A 22,304-nucleotide genomic window follows, 5' to 3' on the forward strand; every position below is an offset into this window, starting at 1 on the left:
CCATTAGTCCCTTTTTTTTAAAACAGTGTTGTTGTCATTTTGAACGGCCGTTAAATGAAGCATCGTAAGTCGAGGACTCTCCTTGATCTTGTCTAATTCACGGAAATTTACCAAGCTGTGGTCTGGTGGTTACGTTTTCCTGTCTTTTAAGATATAAATTGGATTTTTAGCCGAGATGCAAGAGTATTAAATATCGCAGCTTTAAGATTTTACTGGATAGAACAAAAGAGAACCAAAAACCTCAGAGAAAATTTCCTGAAAGAAACAGAAAAAAAAAATAAGCAGAAAGACAAAAAGATTTTCTTCAGAATTGGACAACGCCATATATTTTTTTATTCGATAATAAATAACTCTTAAGTTCAGAAAGGAACGTTTTTACGGAAACGAGTACAAAAGGCGAAACAATGATGATTAATTCACCAATCAATTTGATTGTTCAGGTTTAAATAAGCATTTCCCCCCCAAATGCTTTAAAAGCTCATTCTTTTCTTTGCAGTCCTAAAAATATAATATATATGTGTGTGTGTGTGTGTGTGTGTTTTATTTGTGCTGATAAATAAATAAAGGGAGACTAGTATAGATCTATTTCAAGCTAAATAGCTTGAAATAGATCTATACTAGTCTCCCTTTATTTATTTATCAGCACAAATAAAACACAAATATAACAAAGGCAACAGTAAAAATATTGGGTTTCTGTCGTGATGGACTCTTGCGACGAGCCGATTGACAGATGATGGAAGCAGTTGGTCCCCCCATAATTGGGGCATACCAGGGGTTGTGACTCTAAATATATATATATATTGCACAATGCAATTATTCCTCTCGGTGAAGGACAGCTGAGCCCCATTAGCTTGCAGACACAGGTGAAGTCAAAAAAGTCAAAATGGCAGCCGCGATGGTCCACTTGAAGCTCCCGCCCATCGCAGAAGCCCCTTGTGGTCTCCCCTTCTGATGCTCGAATTTGTGATCCAAAAGGGAAAAAAAAAAAGAATAACGGAGATCCACTTGCAGACCTTGAACGAGAAAATTGGGGTTTTCGCTGGACTCCTTGATCCTGAGATCTGTTGGTAACAAACAAATGCATTATTCGCTTGCTATTTAAAGTGTGCTACTTGTAAACTTGGTTGTAAATTGGAATAAACCCAGTTTTTTTTGGGGGGGGGGGAAAGGAGAGGGAAGTAATCACATTTATTCATTTAATTTACCTGTCACCCATCTCGCTATCCTGTGGCACTGGCAGCTGACGTTATAAAAACTAGAATAAAAACGTTAAAATGAACAAAAATTGGGTCTGGGTTATAAGGTTGGACTTATATAGTACATTAAAATAAATATATCATACATGCACCCCACGAGAAATCCCCTTAGAACAGGAGCCTTTAACTAAAAGCGACTTATGACTGTTTTTTTTCCCACACTTACGACCATTGTAGCATTCCCAGAGTCACGGTGATAAAAATTCAGAGGCTTGGCAACTGGCATGTACTTATGACGGTTGTAGTGTCCTGGGGTCATGTGATCCCCTTTTATGACCTCCTAACAAGCAAAAATCAATGGGGAAGCCAGATTCACTTAACAACCGGTGTTAAGTAAGTTAATAACGGCAAGGATTCACTTAACAACTGTGCCGAGAAAGGTTGCGAAATCACGCGTTCCCCTTTTGAGAACGTCTGAAAAGACAAGTCAATGTGGGGGGGGGAAGCCGAATTCGTTTAACAACCCTGTTACTTAACAACTGCAATGATTCGCTTAACAACTGCGAAAAGGAAGGTCGTAAAGTGAGACAAAACTCACTTAACAACTGTCTTGGGTTAGCAATGGAAATGCTGGGCTCAGTGGTGGCCGTTAAGCTGAGGACTAACTTTAAATCATTTTTAAAAAAATCAATTGAAATAAATAAAACCTGCTATCGAGAATCGTTCAGGCCGGCGGCACAGAAATTGGATCAAGAAATAACTCAAAAAGGGATCAAAATGCGAGGCCCACGGAAAAGATCCATTATTTTGGAATTTCCCCCAGCCTTGAAACACAGGCTGGGCTCCCTCTTTAGCAGGGTCCTGGGTTCAAATGGTGCACAACCGAAGAATCTTTTAAAGAATCTTTTTAAAAGTTATTTCTGCAAAGTTATTTGCAGGAAAGAGAAGGGCCAGAGAACAGATCTGGTTTCACAGTGTTGTTTGTCAGCTGAGATTCATCTGTGATAAGTCAGTTCTGGAGAAGAAGCTGAGAACATTGCAGCCTCATTCTTCCCTCCCACTTATCAAGGGTTGCGATATAGGTGTTTTGTTATACTTTTGGCAGCTGGACTGCAACTCCCAGAATTCCTCCTGTCTGCTTCTGTTATAGCACAAGAGAGCCGTGTGTCTCAATTTTGCCAGCATTAAAATAGGTGAGGTTCAGCCCACAGAATTCACCCTTCTTAAAGCATCCCGGTTGGGGAATTCTGGGAGTTGAAGTCCACCCATCTTAAAGCATGCTGGCTGGAGGATTCTGGGAGTTGAGGTCCACTCTTCTTAAAGCAGGCTGGCTGGAGGATTCTGGGAGTTGAGGTCCACCCATCTTAAAGCAGGCTGGCTGGAGGATTCTGGGAGTTGAAGTCCACTCTTCTTAAAGCATGGTGGCTGGGGGATTCTGGGAGTTGAAGTCCACCCATCTTAAAGCATGCTGGCTGGGTAATTCTGGGAGTTGAAGTCCACGCCTCTTAAAACATGGTGGTTGGGGGATTCTGGTGGTGGAAGCCCACAAGTCTTAAAGTGGCCAAGCTTTAAGAAAAAGGGAAGGAGCATTCTTCCCGCTGGGCCGGGGGGGGGGGGGTCAGACTAGATGACCTACAAAGTCCCTTTCCAATTCTGTTCCGCAGTCAGGAGGTGTGGGATCCATCCACACCCCATCCCACTCTGTGGCAGTGAGCAAAGGGCCATTGGTTCACTTCGGCGCATGACTCCCTGCTTCCAATCTCATGATGCTCACTTTCGCTGTGGCTTGAGATCGGATATGCCCTCTGCCTCCTTTGGCCAAGCCAGCGATGTTTTCCCACCCTTTCTCCATATTTATTTATTTGCTTGTTTGATTTCTATAGCGCCGATCTCAGCAAATTACTCTGGGAGCATCACAATTCAAAAACATATACAACATACAACAGTCCATTTAGTTGTGGGGCTGGACTAGATGACCTACAAGGTCCCTTCCAACTCTGCTATTGTGTTATTCCGAACTAATGACCGTTTGAATTTACAACGGCACTGAGAAAAGAGACTTGTAACCCATTTTTCACACTTAACAACCGCTGCAGCTGCGCTCCCCCCCTATCATGTGATCAGAATTCAGTCGCTTGGAAACTGACCCATATTTACGACGGTCGCAGTGTACTGGGGGGGGTGGGGGGGTGTCGCCAGATCCCCTTTTGCGATGAGTGAAGCTGATGGGGAAGCCGGATTCATCGAACCGCTGTGTTTACAACTTAACCAATGCGGCGCTTCACTTAACAACAGTGCCAAGAAAGATCGTAATATGGGGACAAATCCACTTAACTGTCCCAGCAATGGATATGTTGGGCTCATTTGCGACTGTAAATCGAGGGCTGCCTGTATTACAATTAAAACAATAAAAACAGCAAAAACCATTCTTCTTGTGCTATATCTGTCATCGGACGTTAAAAACCATTAAAGCAATTTTTTAAAAAAACCATTAAAACATCTGATTCGATCCTTGCAAATTTATTTATTTATTTTCTGTGGAGATTCTCAGTCATCCAGGTCTTGGTTGTCCCAAAAGTGCTCCCTCCCCAAAAAAGGCAACTGGATTTTATTGTTTTTTTCTTTGAAGAGGTTTCGCTGCTCATCCAAGAAGCTTCTTCAGTTCGGATGGGTCAGAACTGACAGTCAGAACTGAAGAAGCTTCTTGGATGAGAAGCGAAACCTCTTCAGAGAAAAACAAGGAAGTCCAGTTCCCTCTTGGTGGGGAAAAAAGCACTTTATATATTTATTATTATTATTTGCAACAACAGAATTGTGTCACAGCGGCCACTTGTTTCCCCGGATTTGGCATTGGTTGCTAGTCGGCCCCCACCCAGGGGCCTAGGACGTCGTAACGTATTTTCGTAATATGCCTGCAGATCCAAGCAGTGCGGCTTTTTGCATTTGACTGATGGTGATTTTGTCAATTTTTAACTGTTTTAAATGTAATTCCAGTGCTTTTGGAATAGCACCCAGTGTGCCAACTACCACTGGAATTACCACTGCTGGTTTGTGCCATAGTCGTTGAATTTCGATTTTTAAGTCCTGGTATTTCGCGATTTTTTCATGTTCCTTCTCGTCGACCCTGCTATCACCTGGTATTGCGATGTCTATGATTGTAACCTTGTTTTTCTCAACCAGTGTGATGTCTGGTGTATTATGCGCCAGTATTTTGTCCGTTTGTATGCGGAAATCCCACAAGATCTTGACCATCTGATTTTTGGTGACTTTTTTCAGGCTGATGTTCCCACCAGTTTGTTGCTGTTTTAATATTATAACTTTTGCACAAATTCCAATGGATCGTTTGTGCCACTGAATTGTGCCGCAATTTATAATCAGTCTGCGCGATTTTTTTTTACACCAGCTGAGTATTTGAAACTTTGAAGAAGTTTCGTTGCTCACCCAAAAAGCTTCTTCAATTCGGATGGGTCGGAACTGACAGTCAGAACTGAAGAAGCTTCTTGGATGAGAAGCGAAACTTCTTCAGAGAAAAACAAGGAAGTCCAGTTGCCTTTTGTGGGGAAGAAAGCACCTTATATATTTATTATTGTTGTTGCTATTGTTGTTGTCGTTGCAGAATAATCACTGCAATGCGTATCCTTTCTTACCATGACAACTCAGAGGAGCGTTAAATTAGCTGCGATCTGCAAAAAGTAGAAAGATAAAGTGGGTGAAACCAGGCTTAATGGCAGTGACTGTGAGGAGGATCTTGGAGTCTTAGTGGAGAACCAGCTAAATAGGAGCCAGTTGTGTGTGACAGCTGCCAAAAAAGCCAACACAATCCTAAATTGCATTAACAGAGGGATACAATCAAGGTCAAGAGAGGTGCTAATACCAATACTAAAGCCTTAGTAAGGCCAGACCTAGAGTCCTGAATCCAATTTTGGTCCCCACACTATAAAAATGATGTTGAGACTCTGGAAAGAGTGCAGAGAAGAGCAACCAGGATGATGAGGGGACTGGAGGCTCAAACATATGAAGAATAGTTGCAGGAACTGGGCATGGCTAGTCTAGTGAAGAGAAGGACCAGGGGAGACATCTTCCAGTGTTTGAGGGGCTGCCACAGAGAGGAGGGGGTCAAGCTGTTTTCCAAGGCACAAGAAAGAGAAAGAAAGAAAGAAAGAAAGAAAGAAAGAAAGAAAGAAGGAAGGAAGGAAGGAAGGAAGGAAGGAAGGAAAGATAGATAGATAGATAGAAAGAAAGAAAGAAAGAAAGAAAGAAAGAAAGAAAGAAAGAAAGAAGGTGGAAGGGAGGGAGGGATGGAAGGAAGGAAGGAAAAAATAATGAAAAAAGAAAAAAGAGACATGGCTGGTCTAGGGAAGAGAAGGACCAAGGGAGACATCTTCCAATGTTTGAGGGGCTGCCACAGAGAGGAGGGGGTCAAGTTGTTTTCCAAGGCACAAGAAAGAGAAAGAAAGAAAGAAAGAAAGAAAGAAAGAAAGAAAGAAGGAAGGAAGGATAGAAAGAAAGAAAGAAAGAAAGAAGGTGGAAGGGAGGGAGGGATGGAAGGAAGGAAGGAAAAATAATGAAAAAAGAAAAAAGAGACATGGCTGGTCTAGGGAAGAGAAGGACCAGGGGAGACAGGATAGCAGCCTTCCAATATTTGAGGGGCTGCCCCGGAGAGGAGGGAGGGTCAATCTATTCTCCAAAGCCCCTGAAGGCCAGAGAAGGAATAATGGATGGAAACTGATCAAGGAGAGATTCAACTTGGAAATAGGGAGACATTTTCTGACAGTGAGAACAATCAACCCATGGAAGAGAAGTCGTGGGAGCTTCATCCCTGGAGGCTTTCAAGAAGAGACTGGACTGCCATCTGTCAGAAATGGGGTAGGGTCTCCTGCTTGGTCAGGGGGTTGGACTAGATGACCTCCAAGATCCCTTTCAACCCTGTTAATCTGAAATTAAAATTTTCTGGCGGTTAAATATATTTCCACCACTTTTGAGGCCTCTGAAAAATGACCAAGGGCCGTGATGGCCATCGCTTTTCAGAACTGGCTTGATAGCGATAGTTGAAATAAAAATTTCAGGCTGTTTGGTTGCTAAAGCTGAAAATGAAAATATGAGTCAAAAATCCGTTTCGAAAGGTTTATTGTGTAAGTTGCAGAGCAACTTACGAGGAGGGGAAAATCCCGGGACATTTGGTGTCTGTGACTTGATTAATTCAGTGATATGAATTAATCATGGGGTTGTATGGGTAGTCCTTGACTTACAACCGTTCATTTAATGACGGTTTGAAGTTACAACGGCGCTGGAAAAAAGGGACCGAAGGCCATTTTTCACACTTACGACCGTTGCGTCATTCCCCACAATCATGTGATCAAAATTCAGACGCTTGGCAACTGTCTCGTGTTTATGACGGTCACAGTGTCCTGGAGTCACGTGATCCCATTTTGCGACCTTCTGACAAGCAATGTCGCTGGGGAAGCCGGATTCAGTTAACGACCGTGTGACTAATTTACAAATTGCGGTGATTCACTTAACGACTGTGTCAAGAAAGGTCGTTAACAAATTTAACAAATTTCTCACTTGGCAACATCAATTTTGGGTTCAACTGTGGTCGTAAGTCGGGGACTACCTGTATTTTATACCTTGGTTGTCCATGAACAATATCAGCGGCCAAGCGTGGGAGATATAGGGAGTCCTCAAACTTACGACCATCCACTTAGTGACCGTTCGAGGTCACAGCAGCACTGAAAAAAGTGACAGGACTATTTTTCACACTTACGACCGTTGGACATGAGTTCAAAATTCAAAGTCTTGGCAACTGGCATGTACTTATGATTGTTATGGTACCCAGAGGTCATGCGATCCCCTTCTGACGAGTAAACAGGGAAACCAGATTCACTTAACAACCATGTTATTCACTTAACAACCAGAGTGGTTCACAACCACAGTGACGGGAAAAGCCGTAAAATTGGGTCAACACGTGTCTCACTTAGCAACGTACATTTCGGGCTCTTCGGGTCGTACGTCGAGGACTACTGTATGCGATTGGATGGGTGGGTATCAAAGATTTAGGATTACGTGCGTGATATCTATCAGCTGCTTGGCGACAGGGATCACTGAAGAAGGGAACATTTTGAATAAAATCTGCATGGATTTTCCCTCTCTAGCCCTCTCAAAAATGTCATAAAACTTAACCAACAGGAACAAGCCCCGAAAATCAGAAATAGAGAAGCAAGAAAGAAAGGGAACAAAAACTGAAATTGTAGAAATTGTGACCTGTCCTTCGAACAATTGTCATCTGAAACTTTTTTTCCCAAGGCCTCGAAGTCTCATGTTTAATCTCCAAATCCTGAAATGCTCAATTCAGGGGGTTTCATTTTTTCTTTCTTTCAGCAAAAATTCTACATCAGGTTTCAGCCTTTATTTTTATTTTTTTAAGTCTTTATGGTTTTCTCTGTGACCGAACCGGTCAGTTTCACTACCACTGCAAGCTTTTAACAGTCTTTAAATCCTGTCTTTTGGTCTTCTGCTCTACGCTTTTTCCAGTGTTTTGCATGCAACAATCTTGCAGGGGCTGCCGTACACAATATTAATTTCCTATATTCCTTTTCCGATTCCTCTTTTCTGAAATCCAATTCTGCTTTCATGATGATGTTGGTCTGTCCTAAGATTTGCACAATTGTACGAAATGGAAGAGTTTCTAAATGCAGGAACAGGAAAAAAAAACAACTGCAAAATAAAAGATTATAATCTCTTGGAGTTGGGTGGCTCATGCGTTCAATATTACTGGTTTTGTTATTGTTGTAATCCTAGTTAGATTCGCAGCCTAAAACTGGTGGAAATTGGATAATTCCAGTCCTTAACCAAGGACCGAAGAATTATTAAGGAAGTCTTAAGAATATAAGCGATTCCAAGCAAAGTATTTTTTTTTGTAAAACAAGTGTGTTATTTATTCATTTGTTATTTTTATTATTATGTTAATATGCATTGTAAGCACATGTTTGTTATACCATAAATATGCATGGAAATTTGCATTAAAAATACTGAATAAATACATAAATTATTATGGTTCGTTGCCCAACCAGATGCTGAGACTTGAATTCAGACAGAATTCACCTGTCTGAATTCCCAAGGCAGATGCTGCTGTTTAAGCATTACTATTTTATGTTTTTAATTTTTATTGTATTGTATTTATTTGTTGTTGTTGTTGTTATCATTTGGTTAATCTTTGGTGAGATTCACAGCCTTTGGGGCTGGTTGGTAGCTCAACAGCTCGAGTCCTAACCAAGGACCTAGGAACTGTTAAGGTAATTATATACTTTATTCATTAAGCATGAAACTCAGCCAAATGGACATTCAAAAATGCATTTACAAATACCAGTGACTGGTGCTAATGGTTGATACGGTTTGCTGCCAGTGTCCTAATTATTATTATTGTTGTTGTTGTAATATTCCGTCAGCCATATGTTTAGACTGGATTGAACTCTAAAAACAGCTATTAAATTTAAGGTTGTCGTTTAAATACAGAACCGAGTTTGCACACCAGATTGAAGAGGAATATATGTACGGTAAATACAACAACGAGAAGAGAGGAGGGGGAGAGAGGAAAGGAGGAGGAAAGAAGAAAGGGTATAGGAGAGGAAGAAAGGGAGCGGGTAGTTAAAAGTAGCAGAGGAGGAAGGGGAGAAAGAGGGGAGGAGTGGTAGAGAGGAAGGGGAAGAAGAAAAGAGAAAGGAGAGGAGGAAAGAAGAAAGTAGAGAAGAAGGGAGGGTAAGGTTATTGTAAAACAAGATGGATATATGGAAAGGCAGAAAAACAAGCTCACTTATACTAATTGAATTTGTAAGGGACGAATTGAACTGTTATAAATGTTAAAAGACAATATAGAATATTGATAATATATATATAAGAACGTATATTTGTGAATTTCTGATTGAGAACAAAAATAAAAATAAAAACTTTTTCCAAAAAAACCCCAGCTAATAAATAAACAATTATGACAATATCTCCTGGATACTTCCACGCTAAAATTACATTCTTAAAAGTACGTCACATTATTGAAAAAGCATCCGTACTGCATTATTAAAAAGCAAGGGACGCCTTTGCCCAGCCGTAAAAAACTGAGGAAATCAGTCGGTTTATTTCTGCGGGAGGGTCCTATCCATTCTATTTTTTTTTTCATAATCAAGGGGTTTGCAGTTTTGCTGAGTTTGAAAACCTTCCCCTCAACGAGAGGTTTTTGCGTGGCAATATAATCAGGATATCATTCTTACTTTGGTGGGGGGGGGGTCTGGATGAAATTGGATAATCCAGCAGTTCAATTTCTTTGGATGAAAATAGCCAAGGAATGAAGAGGAAAAATGTTTGGAAATTCTCTAGTAGATACACTGGTAATCTATGATACATACATTTCCATACTCAAATTCTATTATTTTCCTGTGTGATTTACCATAAAAACCCTTATAAAAGCAAAAAAAATAAAATAATACTGGGCAAGAATTCAAATGTGGTTAGAGAAGATGATGCAGCAACATATTGACTTAAAACCTGAATTGTTCATGTTGGGTATCTTACCAGGGAAATATAATAAAGGAAATGTATATTTTGGTTATTCATGTAATAACTGCGGCTAGAATCGTATTTGAACAAAATTGGAAAACTGAAGAAATCCCCAAAGATGAAAACGTGATTAAGAAAATATTAGATGGTGCGGAAATGAGTAGATTAACACCAGGAAATTAAAGGAAAGGAAGAATCCGATTGTTATAATATATGGGGGTTATTTAATCATTGGTTAGAAATTGAATATGGATAAAAAGCATACAATTTAATAATTTAGGAAGAGAAATATTATAACAGGGGATATGTTAAGTTGTAATGTTAAAATAATGAAAAATAAATAAAGGGAGACTAGTATAGATCTATTTCAAGCTATTTAGCTCTCATCAGCTAGCCATACCCTTACTGGGATTGAACCTGTGCTGTATTGCATCTTAGGCAGATGTGTTAACCATTAAGCCACAGAGTTCGACTCCTTATCAGCTATGCCAGGGTGATAGGTATCTATTTAAAGTTACAACCCCCGGTATGCCCAAATATGGGAGGAAGTTCAGTACTTCCATTCTCTGTCCATCGGCTCGTCACAAGAGACCATCCAGACAGAAACCCAATATTTTTACTGTTGCCTTTGTTACATTTGTGTTGTATTTGTGCTGATAAATAAATAAAGAGAGACTAATATAGATCTATTTCAAGCTATTTAGCTCTCATCAGCTAGCCATACCCTTACTGGGATTGGAACCTGGGCTGTATTGCATTTTAGGCAGATGTGTTAACCATTAAGCCACAGAGTTCCTCTCCTTATCAGCTGAGCCAGGGAGAAAGGTATATATTTAAAGTCGCAACCCCCGGTATGCCCAAATATGGGAGGAGGTTCACTGCTTCCATTCTCTGTCCATCGGCTCGTCATAAGAGACCATCCAGACAGAAACCCAATATTTTTACTGTTGCCTTTGTTACAATTTGTGTTGTGTTTGTGCTGATAAATAAATAAAGGGAGACTAGTATAGATCTATTTCAAGCTATTTAGCTCTCATCAGCTACCCATACCCTTACTGGGAATCGAACCTGGGCTGTATTACATATCAGGCAGTTGTATTAACCACTAGGCCACAGGGTCGCCTCCTTCATATATACCACACTCACCGTCTCCTGCACAAAAAATTTTTGTACTTAGACAGCACACTGATTAATGAATGATGAAACGTTTATTTTAAAAGGAAAAAAAAAACGTTTACCAAAAAAAAGATACGCTGGTTATGAGGTTGCAAGTATTGAATTAACCAGTGGAACTGCTTGCAACCAGTCATCATAGATGCTCCATCACTGGAGGTTTTTAAGAAGAGACTGGAGAGCCAGCTGTCTGAAATGGTATAAGGTTTCCTGCTTGAGGAGGGGGTTGGACTAGAAGACCTCCAAGGTCCCTTCCAAGCTCTGTTCTGATTAAATTAAATTACCTTAAATGGCAGAATGAAAGCTTTGCAGGAAAAAAATAAATAATAATTGTGTGTTTTACTCTCTGTGGTGGATCAGACAAATACCAAAACACATTTACCTGTTAATGCAATGCTCCAGATGTGTTTCACTCAGCCGCAAAAATCACTTTGCAAACTCTTGGGTGCCTTTCACTTCTGCAACTCAACTTCTTGCGGCCTTCACTTTCTCTTGAGAAAAGGAAGAAGAACAAATTGACTTTCCAGAAATGGAACCTTGCTAGAAAGGAGCAAATGTGTCTCCAGAGGCTGAAAAAACTTCATGCTTTCCTTTTGAATGTCCTCTGTCTGACTTTTAATACAGTAAAAATAAAGATGATGATGATGATGATGATGATAATAATAATAATAATTCACCACCCCCAAAGGCTGTGAATCTCACCAAATATTAACATAACAACAACAACAACAACAACAACAACAACAACAATAATCGAAGTAAAGAACAAAAATCTACTGAAGGCCCAACAGACGAAACAAGAATACAGAAAAGATGTGATAAAATCAAGAATGGAGAGTTGGCAGAACAAAGCACTGCATGGCCAATTTCTGGAAAAAATAAAAGATAAAGTGGACAGTGAACAAACTTGGTTATGGTTAACAACAGGTACATTAAAGAAAGAAACAGAGTCACTAATCCTGGCTGCGCAAAAACAAGCTATCCGCACAAATGCCATTAAGGCCAAAATCGAAAAATCCTCTGATGATGCCAAATGCAGACTTTGCAAAGAAGCTGATGAAACTGTTGATCACATACTCAGCTGTTGTAAAAAAATCGCGCAGACTGATTATAAATTGCGGCACAATTCAGTAGCGCAAATGATCCGTTGGAATTTGTGCAAAAATTATAATATTAAAACAGCAACAAACTGGTGGGAACATCAGCCTGAAAAAGTCACCGAAAATCAGATGGTCAAGATCTTGTGGGATTTCCGTATACAAACAGACAAAATACTGGCGCATAATACACCAGACATCACAGTGGTTGAGAAAAACAAGGTTACAATCATAGATATTGCAATACCAGGTGATAGCAGGGTCGCCGAGAAGGAACATGAAAAAATCGCAAGATACCAGGACTTAAAAATCGAAATTCAACGACTATGGCACAAACCAGCAGTGGTAATTCCAGGGGTAATTGGCACACTGGGTGCTATTCCAAAAGCACTGGAATTACATTTAAAACAGTTAAAAGTTGACAAAATCACCATCAGTCAAATGCAAAAAGCCGCACTGCTTGGATCTGCACGCATATTACGAAAATACGTTACGACGTCCGAGGCCCCTGGGTGGGGCCCGACTAGTAACCAATGCCAAATCCGGCGAAACAACTGGCCACTGTGATACAATTGTATAATAATAATAATGACAACGACAACAACAACATGTCAGTACAGATAGTCCTTCACTTACCACCACAATTGAGCCCAGAATTTATGTTGTGAATCATTTGTTAAGTGAGTTTTGCCCTATTTTATGACCTTTCTTGCCACTGTTGTTAAGTGAATCAATGCAATTGTTAAATTAATCACACAGCTGTTAATCTGGCTTCCACATTGACTTTATTCATCAGAAGGTCGCAAAACCGGATCACGTGACCCCCCCAGGACACTGCAACTGTCATAAATACGAATCAGTTGGCAAGCATCGGAATGTAAACCATGTGACCCGCAGGGATGCTGAAACGGTCGCAAGTGTGGAAAGGGGCCATGTCATTTTTTTTCAGCACCTCATGGTCGCTAAACATACCGTTGTAAGTCGAGTATATCTGGAGAGAGAGCAGAAGAGAAGTAAAAGAACTAGAGAAGATAAATAAATACTAAGACCAGCAAGTAGAAGTAGAACAACTGTGGCAAAAGAAAGCGAAGAGCTTGTACCACTACTAAGAAGTGCCTTGGGTGAAATCCCAAAAACATCTGGAGATTTGCTTGAATGCCAGCGGCATTGACAAAAATCCTCATCGGTCAATTGCAAAAGGCAGCTTGACTCGGAACAGCTGACATCTATGCTATGAGATCTTTTAACCCCACCCAACATCCACTTGGAAAGAACTTGATAGGGGTTCCACCACAAAACCACGCTCAACTAAACCGCGTCCGACTAAACCGCGTAGCTGACATCATCAACAGGGCGACAACAGCGCGGAGACAGAAGCACGCTGTAAACCCTAAACCTAAAATTAACCCCTAAACCTAAAATTAACCCCTAAACCTAATCCCAAACCTAACCCTAACCCTAACCCTTAACCTAACCCTAACCCTAACCCTAATCCTTAACCTAACCCTAAAGCTAACCCTAAACCTAACCCTAAACCTAACCCTTACCTTAAGTTGAATCGGCTTGCTTTCAAAGAGCTATTTAAAGCACCCTTCTTTCTCCGCGCTGGCTGTTGTCGCCCTGTTGACGACGTCAGCGACGTGGTTTAATCGGGCGCGGCTTAATCGAGCGCGGTTTTGACGGGTCACGCTCGATAGGTGGATAAAACCGCCACATCCAGCCTAAATAGTTAGTTAACTAGGCACTGAACCAGTGGTGGTTTGCTCTTACCTTCACTACCAGTAACGCTGCTCGTGGTGCATTCGTGTATGAGCCAGATGTACACTCTGCACACATCAGCACTCCACCACCGCCCCTGCGACACCTAGTTGCTGGTCAGAGGTCATGCGCAATTAGCCTGGTTGCCTTAAAAACAGGCATGGAATGCGGGGAACCTGCGCCGAACCATAATGACAATCGTGGGCATTGACAAAAATGGCGTCAGTCAATTGCGAAAGGCAGCTGGATTCAGAACAGCGGACATCTTGCAGCTATCTTTAATATGATTCAGCAGAAACACCTGTCTATCCCAGATGCTTGGGAAGGACTTGATAGGTGGATACAAAATGCCAAATCCAGTCTAAACATCTGTGTGAGAAACTATAATAATAGCAATTGAACGTCATTGGCATTGACAAAATTCCCCATCGGGCAATTGCAAAAGGCAGCTGGACTCGGAACAGCTGACATCCTGCAGTGAGATCTTTAACCCCATCCTAAATCCTCTTAGAAAGAACTTGATACCGGTAGGTGGATAAAAATGCCAAATCCAGCCTAAATAGTACCCATAATAACAACAACCATGGGCACTGACAAAAATTGGCGTCAGTCAATTTCCAAATTTCCGAATTTCACTCGGGACAGCTTAAATCCCGCTAGGAGGCCATGAACACCATGAAGCATCCACATCTGGCCATCCCAGGTCCTTGGCAAGGACTCAATAAGTGTACGAGAAGGCCCAATCCAGTCTGAACAGTTGGTGGACTGTGTAACCCACAACAACAATCATACAACCCCTCGAACCTCAGTGGCATTGACAAAATCCTCATCGGTCAATTGCAAAAGGCGGCGTGACTCAGAGCAGCTGACATCCCGTGAGTCCTTTAATATTATTAGACAACATGTGTCCATCCCAGGTCCTTGGGCAGGACTCGCCAGGTGGCCAAAAACGCCAAGTCCAGCCTGAACATCTGGCTAACTGTGTGACCCACAATAACAACAAGCCCTTGGGGAAATCAGCACGAGTCCTTTAATAACGTCACATTAAGCAACATCTGCCTTAGTCCTTAGGAAAGGCTCGAGAGGTGGATTAAAACGTGCTTAATCCTATCTAAACATCTGCTAACAAACCATCATTTATTCAATGTATATATGGCGCCGTGGCTGTTTCCTCCCAATGCCGCTTAAACCACGGAAATTCTTACCAATCTTTGCAAACAACCATTAAATCATCATCCCAGCAGTTGCAATTCAACAACCAGTTAAAGAGTTCTTGGTTGTTGTTGTTGTTTTTAAGCTTGCTGCCTGCCCATAAAACTATGTCGGCTTGTTTGGGGTTTTGAGACCTGTCATGTGAATCTGGCTATGCTTGTTAGTGCCCATTATTTCCATTGCTTTCAATGGGTTAATACACTGGCTGAATTCCTGGGACAATCATTGCTGTTGAGGGAGCCAAGTTAAAACGGAAGGCATTCCAAGTTGAAAATGAAAGTTTTCAGCCCGGAGGAAATTTAAGCAAAAAGAAGGCCACCGGACAAGCGAGTTTTATTCCTTGCAGGGAAGGAGGGATACCTGGGCAGGCCCTCGAAAAGCCAGACATACCTGTTTAAAAGATCCACCTTGACTTTTGAGGGCTTAATAATGCGTAGCTTCCAAGGGCCTGATTCCCTCCAGATATTTTTTTCCCCCCCAGTAACCCGTAAATAATATTTTTAGCTCCGCTTGGGCTACGTGGTAATCTAGCAAAATCAAAGCAGCTGGCTTAAAAGGATTGTTTTTTTTAAAATATATATATATATATATATATATATATATATATATATATATATATATATATAATGTATATATATCTAAATTAAATGCTGTATTTTATTTTGTATTTCTCTGCATCGGTAACTTGGGCATAACTTTAAGATGCAGAGAAGGCCACAAGGAGAAAATGCAAGGCATGAGAATGAAAATTCTAATTTGTCTTAATCCCAAATTTGTAACGATAAGGGGGGCAGGATTTTTTTCTTTGGTGGGTGAGGGTCAGTGATGGGTGCTGAGTTTCCGTGAAGTATTTTTATGTTTTGAGCTGGCTGCATCAGCCGGATTTGTCCAGGGAAAGCCGAAGGGATTGGCCGTCCATGGAACTCTATATTTATTTATTAAATTGGCATCCAGCTTTTCGAAATGTGCTCGTGGTGGCTGTTGATTATATATATATATAAATATATATTTATATATTGCCAGTGCCGGCAAAATATAATTCCCAACTCACTCGAGAACATATGCAATGCAATGAAAACGGATTCAAAACAAAGCTAGGATTTATTTATTTCTCTGCTCACTGAATTACCGAGCTGCCCAAAGCAGTCATTTCATTGCTTTGAGCAATGCATAAATAAAAAAGAAAATGTGTTTGTGTGTGTGTGTGTGTGTGTGTGTAGGTATAATGCATATTTTATTATTTACTTTATTTAAACAAAACATATAAATCTAGACCCAAAGCTTTACAATAAACGCATAGAGAAGAAGAAGAAAAAAAGGCAATTTAAATAAAATTCTGAATCTTGATTTTAATATTTTAATGCGAATGCTGCTGTCTGTATGTTGATTCCATGGAACACTGCCCCAATGTCCCTCTCTGCCGGAGATTAAGGAAGAGGAGATATGAAATAAAACAGTAATATCATATCAAACTCGATTCAGAATCAAAAGGAGAAGCAGGGTGGTGATAGCCAAATCCCAAATATTGTTCTAGACGAGAGCATTTGAGCATTTGCAAAGCTCGGATTTGAGAAGGAGGTGATGGAGAGAATGCCATCTCTGCGTGCCAGACGAATAGCTAGAAATACAATCGAAATAAAATTCTGAAGCTTAAATTAATTTGTCATATTTTAATGGGAGTGTTATATGTTGTTCATGTAGATTGATTCTATCGTGCCCCGTAAGTAGCCCTTCTTTGAGAGAGAGAGAGAGAGAGAGAGAGAGACGGACGGTGAAGAAATAGGATGTCTAAATAAATAACACATCAAATCAAATATAATGCAAAGTCATCTTACAAAACAGACAGGGGATATATCAGATCTAAAATACTGTTTAATGTTTCACACCATTCGAATGCGATCAAAAGGAAATACCCCAAAACAGTCACAAGTACGAAGCATTCTTAGAAGGCATCATGATAAAATAGGATTAAAATGTCGACCATCGTCCCAAATTTTAACATTCGGTGTCTCCTGTTGAACATCACAACACGGACAAAAATCCTGGGGAAAAAATCTGCTTGCATCTACGGCTGACTGTCAATCAAGGCGACAGCCCGATCTAAAATGTTATTTTTAATTTAGTACACAATTCGATTACAATTAGTTAAAATAGCTGCTCCCCCTGTACAATCACACACAGGCGGTGCTCGACTTGCAACCCTTTAGTGACCGTCCAAAGTTACGGCGTCACTGGAAAATGCGACTGGTTGACCGGTTTTCCCCCACTTATGACCTCCCCCTGGTCATGTGATCAAAATTCAGAGGCTTGGCAACTGGCATGTACTTATGTCGGTTGCAGTGTCCCGGGGGGGTCACGTGATTTCTCCTTTTACGACTGAGCAAAATCAACGGGGAAACCAGATTCACTTAACAACCAGTAAGTTAATAACGGCAATGATTCAATTAACAAGAAAGGTTGTGGGACGGGAACAAACTCCCATAATCAATTTTTCACTTAATAACATACCTTTTGGGGCTCTATCATGGCGGGAAGCTGAGAACTACCTCTATACGAAGCGTTTTTAGGAGACAGCACCAAAAAAGCCAAGATTAAAAATTCAACCACCATCCCAAATTTTAACCGTCTCCTCCCAGGGACGACAAGAACAACTTTCCTCCAGAATGCTCCCAACACTGGAAGTTTTTAAGAAGAGATTGGAGAACCATTTGTCTGAAGTAGTGTAGGGTTTCTTGCCTAAACGGGTTGGACTAGAAGACCTCCAAGGTCCCTCCCAACTCTGTTATTATTCTATTCTATTCTATTCTATTCTATTCTATTCTATTCTATTCTATTCCTATTCTATTCTATTCTATTCTCTATTTTCTATTCTATTTTCTATTCTTATTCTATTCTTAAATCTATTTCTATTGTTTGTATTGTATTTTCTACTCTATTTTCTATTCTATTCCTATTCTATCCTTAATTCTATTTCTATTGTATTGTATTCTATTTTCTATTCTATTTTCTATTTCTATTTTATTCTTAATTCTATTTTTATTGTCTTGTATTCTATTCTATTCTCTACTCTATTTTCTATTCTATTTTATTTTCTATTCCTATTCCTATTCTATTAATTCTATTTCTATCGTATTGTATTGTATTGTATTCTATTCTCTATTCTATTCTCTATTCTAATTTCTATTCCTATTCCTATTCCTATTCGATTCTTAATTCTATTTATATTTCCATTTTTATTGTATTCTACTCTATTTTGTACTCTTTCTATTCTATTTTCTATTTCTGTTCCTATTTTATTCTTAATTCTATTTCTATTTTATTGTATTCAATTCTATTTTGTACTTCTGTTTTCTATTTTATTTTCTATTCACTCTGTTTTCTCTTTTATTTCTATTCCTATTGCTATTCTATTCTTAATTCTATTTATATTGTATTGTATTGTATTCTATTCTATTTTCTATTCCTATTCCTATTCTATTCTTAATTCTATTTATATTGTGTTGTATTATATTGTATTCTATTCTATTCTATTTTCTATTCCTATTCCTATTCCTATTCCTATTCTATTCTTAATTCTATTTATATTGTGTTGTATTATATTGTATTGTATTCTATTTTATTTTCTATTCCTATTCCTATTCCTATTCTATTCTTAATTCTATTTATATTGTATTGTATTCTATTGTATTCTATTTTCTATTCCTATTCCTATTCTATTCTATTCTTAATTCTATTTATATTGTGTTGTATTATATTGTATTGTATTCTATTTTATTTTCTATTCCTATTCCTATTCTATTCTTAATTCTATTTATATTGTATTGTATTGTATTGTATTGTATTGTATTGTATTGTATTGTATTCTATTCTATTTTCTATTCCTATTCCTATTCTTAATTCTATTTATATTCTATTGCATTCTATTCTTATTCTTATTCTATTCACAATCTAACACGGAGGCCAAATCTTGCAAAATCAGTTTGTTTTCAATGATCTCAAATCCTTGGCAAACACACAAGATTTTATTACGCAGTGTCGTGACAAGTTTGTTTTCGACCATATTGCCACAGCTCAAGTGAAGAGAGTCCCCTTTTGCTCCTTCTTAGACAAGGACAAAGAGAAGGGAGCCAGAAAGCAAAGAGATGGTTAGCTTGATGACAATTTAAAACAAAACAAACAAACCTCCATAATTTTTTTTAAAATTACAAGCCCAGATGATGTTTACCAGCCCCCACAGCTGTTAAGGTAAAGCAAGCAAGATCAAATCTTTCTTTTTTAACACCTCCTGCAGCCTCTGGCTGATGTTGCCGATGATACAATCACGGGGACCAACTGCACAAAAAGGTGTGACTTACCCCCCCCCCCCCAAAAGAGCATGAAATACGTATCCTTTCCTCCTGTAAAACCCACCTAACGGTAACCCCGAATTCATCCTCCTTCCCACCAAGGAATGGAGCCAGGTTCGAATTCTCGAAGAGAGAGAGAGAGAGAGAGAGAAAAAAAAGTATGATGTTCCCTGGCTAAAATTCGCAGGGAGAACAACAACAAAACAAACACACACAAAAAAAACCACACCAGATTTAATTTGGCATCACAGCTCCCCAGGAAACATGCATTATGAAAGGAGCCAAGTGTGAAAAACACCCCATGACAGCTTAATTGGCGTTGACGGGGTTAAGAAAAGTGTGAGGTTTCGTCCCATGTGCAAACTTGATGAGGTTGTAGGGCATTGCACTGGGCGAAAAAAGGACTCAGGTTTCTAGAAGAGGAGGATGAAATTTGGGTTTGTTTATTTTTTTAGATTGATAACAGAGCTGGAAGGGACCTTGGAGGTCTTCTAGTCCAGCCCCCTGTTCGAGCAGGACACCCTAAGCCAGTGTTTCTCAACCTTGGTGACTTTAAGTCCTATGGACTTCAACTCCCAGAATTCCCCAGCCAGCTATGAATTCCCCAGCCAGAATTCTGGGAGTTGAAGTCCATAGGACTTAAAGTCACCAAGGTTGAGAAACACTGCCCTAAGCCATTCCAGACAAATGGCTGTCCAATTTCTTCTTTAAAAACCCCCTCCAGTGAGGGAGCACCCCAAAACTCCTGGAGGGAAGTTGTTCCACTGGTTAATTGTTCTAATTCCCAGGAAATAAATAAAAAGGAGGTTTTCGGTTTGAAAGTTTTTTCACTGAGTTTGCGAGCTGCGATTTGCAGGCAGGCAGGCGTAGCACTCGGCCTCTTCGGATGGCAATAATCAGGAGATGAGAATCCAGAAGTGGGTGAGAGCGGGGGGGGGCAGCGTTAGTGTGCGAAGTGCTATGTACACAACACAACCCAATTTGGTTTATAAAGCTTGGTGGAAATGTACAGAGTGTCCGTCAACAACAAGCAAATCTCAGCTCGTCCCTGTAATAAGTTTTAATTGAGCGTGTTCCTAGCTGATTAAAAGACGTGCTTTCGGTTTAAGAGCAGGTTATGTGCCACGGAAATGTTTTGGCAAGGGAGAAAAACTGCCCTTTAAATCCTGACTCGTGCCTTACCAAAACCGAGTGATTTCAGGCAAATTGCATTCTCTTTTTTAAAAAAAACAAAAACAAAAATTGCTTCATTGAAGCTGAAAAAGAAAAAAAGAAATGGGAGTTAAAGATAAATAAGAAAGGGGAAAATAGAATTGGAAGAGAGGGAAGGTTGGGAAGGAGGTGAGATCAAAGGGAAGAAAGAAAGAGAAAGGAAGGAAGGGAGGAAAACAGGAAGGAAGGAAAAAAGGGAGGGAGAAGAAAGGAAGGAAGGTGATAAAAGAGAAGAGACACAGAGAGAAAATGAGAAAGACAGAGAGGGAAGGGGGGAGAAGGAAGGAAAACAGGAAGGAAGGAAAAAAGGGAGGGAGAAGAAAGGAAGGAAGGGGATAAAAGAGAAGAGACACAGAGAGAAAAGAGAAAATGAAAAAGACAGAGAGGGAAGGGGAAGGAAGGAAGGAAAACAGGAAGGAAGGAAAAAAGGGAGGGAAAAGAAAGGAAGGAAGGTGATAAAAGAGAAGAGACAGAGAGAGAAAAGAGAAAATGAAAAAGACAGAGAGGGAAGGGGAAGGAAGGAAAACAGGAAGGAAGAAAAAAGGGAGGGAGAAGAAAGGAAGGAAGGCGATAAAAGAGAAGAGATGGAAAGAGAAAAGAGAAAATGAAAGCGAGAGAGAGAGAGGAAGGGAGGGGATAGGGAAAAAAAAGGAAGGAAGGCGAGAAAAGAGAAGAGACAGAAAGAAAAAAGAGAAAAAGAAAAAAGGCAGAAGGGGGAAGGAAGGAAGGAAAGAAAGGAAAAGTCTTTTGAACAGATCCACACCAGGAGTTGTTTCTCCACCTTCGTGCCACCCACTTCACTCCCTTTGAAGCCTCTGATCTGAGCAGGGTGGCACCCTCAGCCAGCCCTTTTAAGAGACCGGCAGACGGTGCCCCAGGGCAAATCCCAAGACCCAGGAACGAACCACCTTCCTGCCAGCTTCTCCCTCCACCCTGCAAATTCAGGACCTGTACATAACACACACACACAGAGGGGGGGGGGAGAGACAGACAGAGACAGAAAGAGAGAGAGGAAGAGACAGACAGACAGAAAGAGAGAGAGGGAGAGAGAGGATGAAAGAGAGAGGGGGGAGAGACAGAGAAAGAGAGAGACACAGAGAGAGGGAGGGAGAGAGAGACAGACGGAGACAGAGAGAGAGAAAAAGAGAGACAGAGTGACAGAGACAGAAAGAGAAAGACAGAGAGAGAGGGAGAGAGACAGAGAAAGAGACACACACAGAGAGAGACAGACAGAGAGAGACAGACAGACAGACAGACAGAGAGAAAGAGAGAGGGAGACAGACAGACAGAGAGACAGAGAGAGAGAAAGAGAGAGACAGAGTGACAGAGACAGAAAGAGAAAGACAGAGAGAGAGAGACAGACAGACAGACAGAGAGAAAGAAAGACAGAGAGAGAGAGAGGGAGAGAGACAGAGAGAGAGAGAAAGAGACACAGAGAGAGACAGACAGAGAAAGAGAGAGGGAGGGAGACAGACAGACAGAGAGACAGAGAGAAAGAGAGAGACAGAGTGACAGAGACAGAAAGAGAAAGACAGAGAGAGAGAAAAAGACAGACAGAGAGAGAGAAAGAGAAAGAGGGAGAGAAAGAGAAAGACAGAGAGAGAGACAGAAAGAGAAAGACAGAGAGAGAGAGAAAGAGAAAGACAGAGAGAAAGAGAAAGAGAGAGAGGGAGAGAAAGAGAAAGACAGAGAGAGAGACAGAAAGAGAAAGACAGAGAGAGACAGAAAGAGAAAGACAGAGAGAGAGAGAAAGAGAAAGACAGAGA

The 22,304-nt window shown here is 40.4% G+C and overlaps 1 long non-coding RNA gene across 1 annotated transcript in view; it reads right to left on the bottom strand.

Annotated features, from left to right (window-relative positions):
* Window positions 1–607: 607 nt before the first annotated feature.
* Window positions 608–22,304, bottom strand: part of LOC148043419 (uncharacterized) — a 33,241-nt gene continuing 11,544 nt past the window's right edge. Inside the window, exons 2-3 of the long non-coding RNA XR_015697960.1 lie at window positions 11,296–11,404; window positions 608–1,061 (exon numbers count right to left, since the gene is read on the bottom strand). This is a non-coding gene — a long non-coding RNA (uncharacterized LOC148043419). The remainder of the gene's footprint in view (window positions 1,062–11,295; window positions 11,405–22,304) is intronic.

The sequence above is a fragment of the Thamnophis sirtalis genome, unplaced genomic scaffold (genome assembly GCF_051295495.1).
Source record: "Thamnophis sirtalis isolate CommonGarterSnake01/CBP01778 unplaced genomic scaffold, rThaSir2_p1.2 scaffold_11, whole genome shotgun sequence".
NCBI classification, from domain to species: Eukaryota; Metazoa; Chordata; class Lepidosauria; order Squamata; family Natricidae; genus Thamnophis; species Thamnophis sirtalis.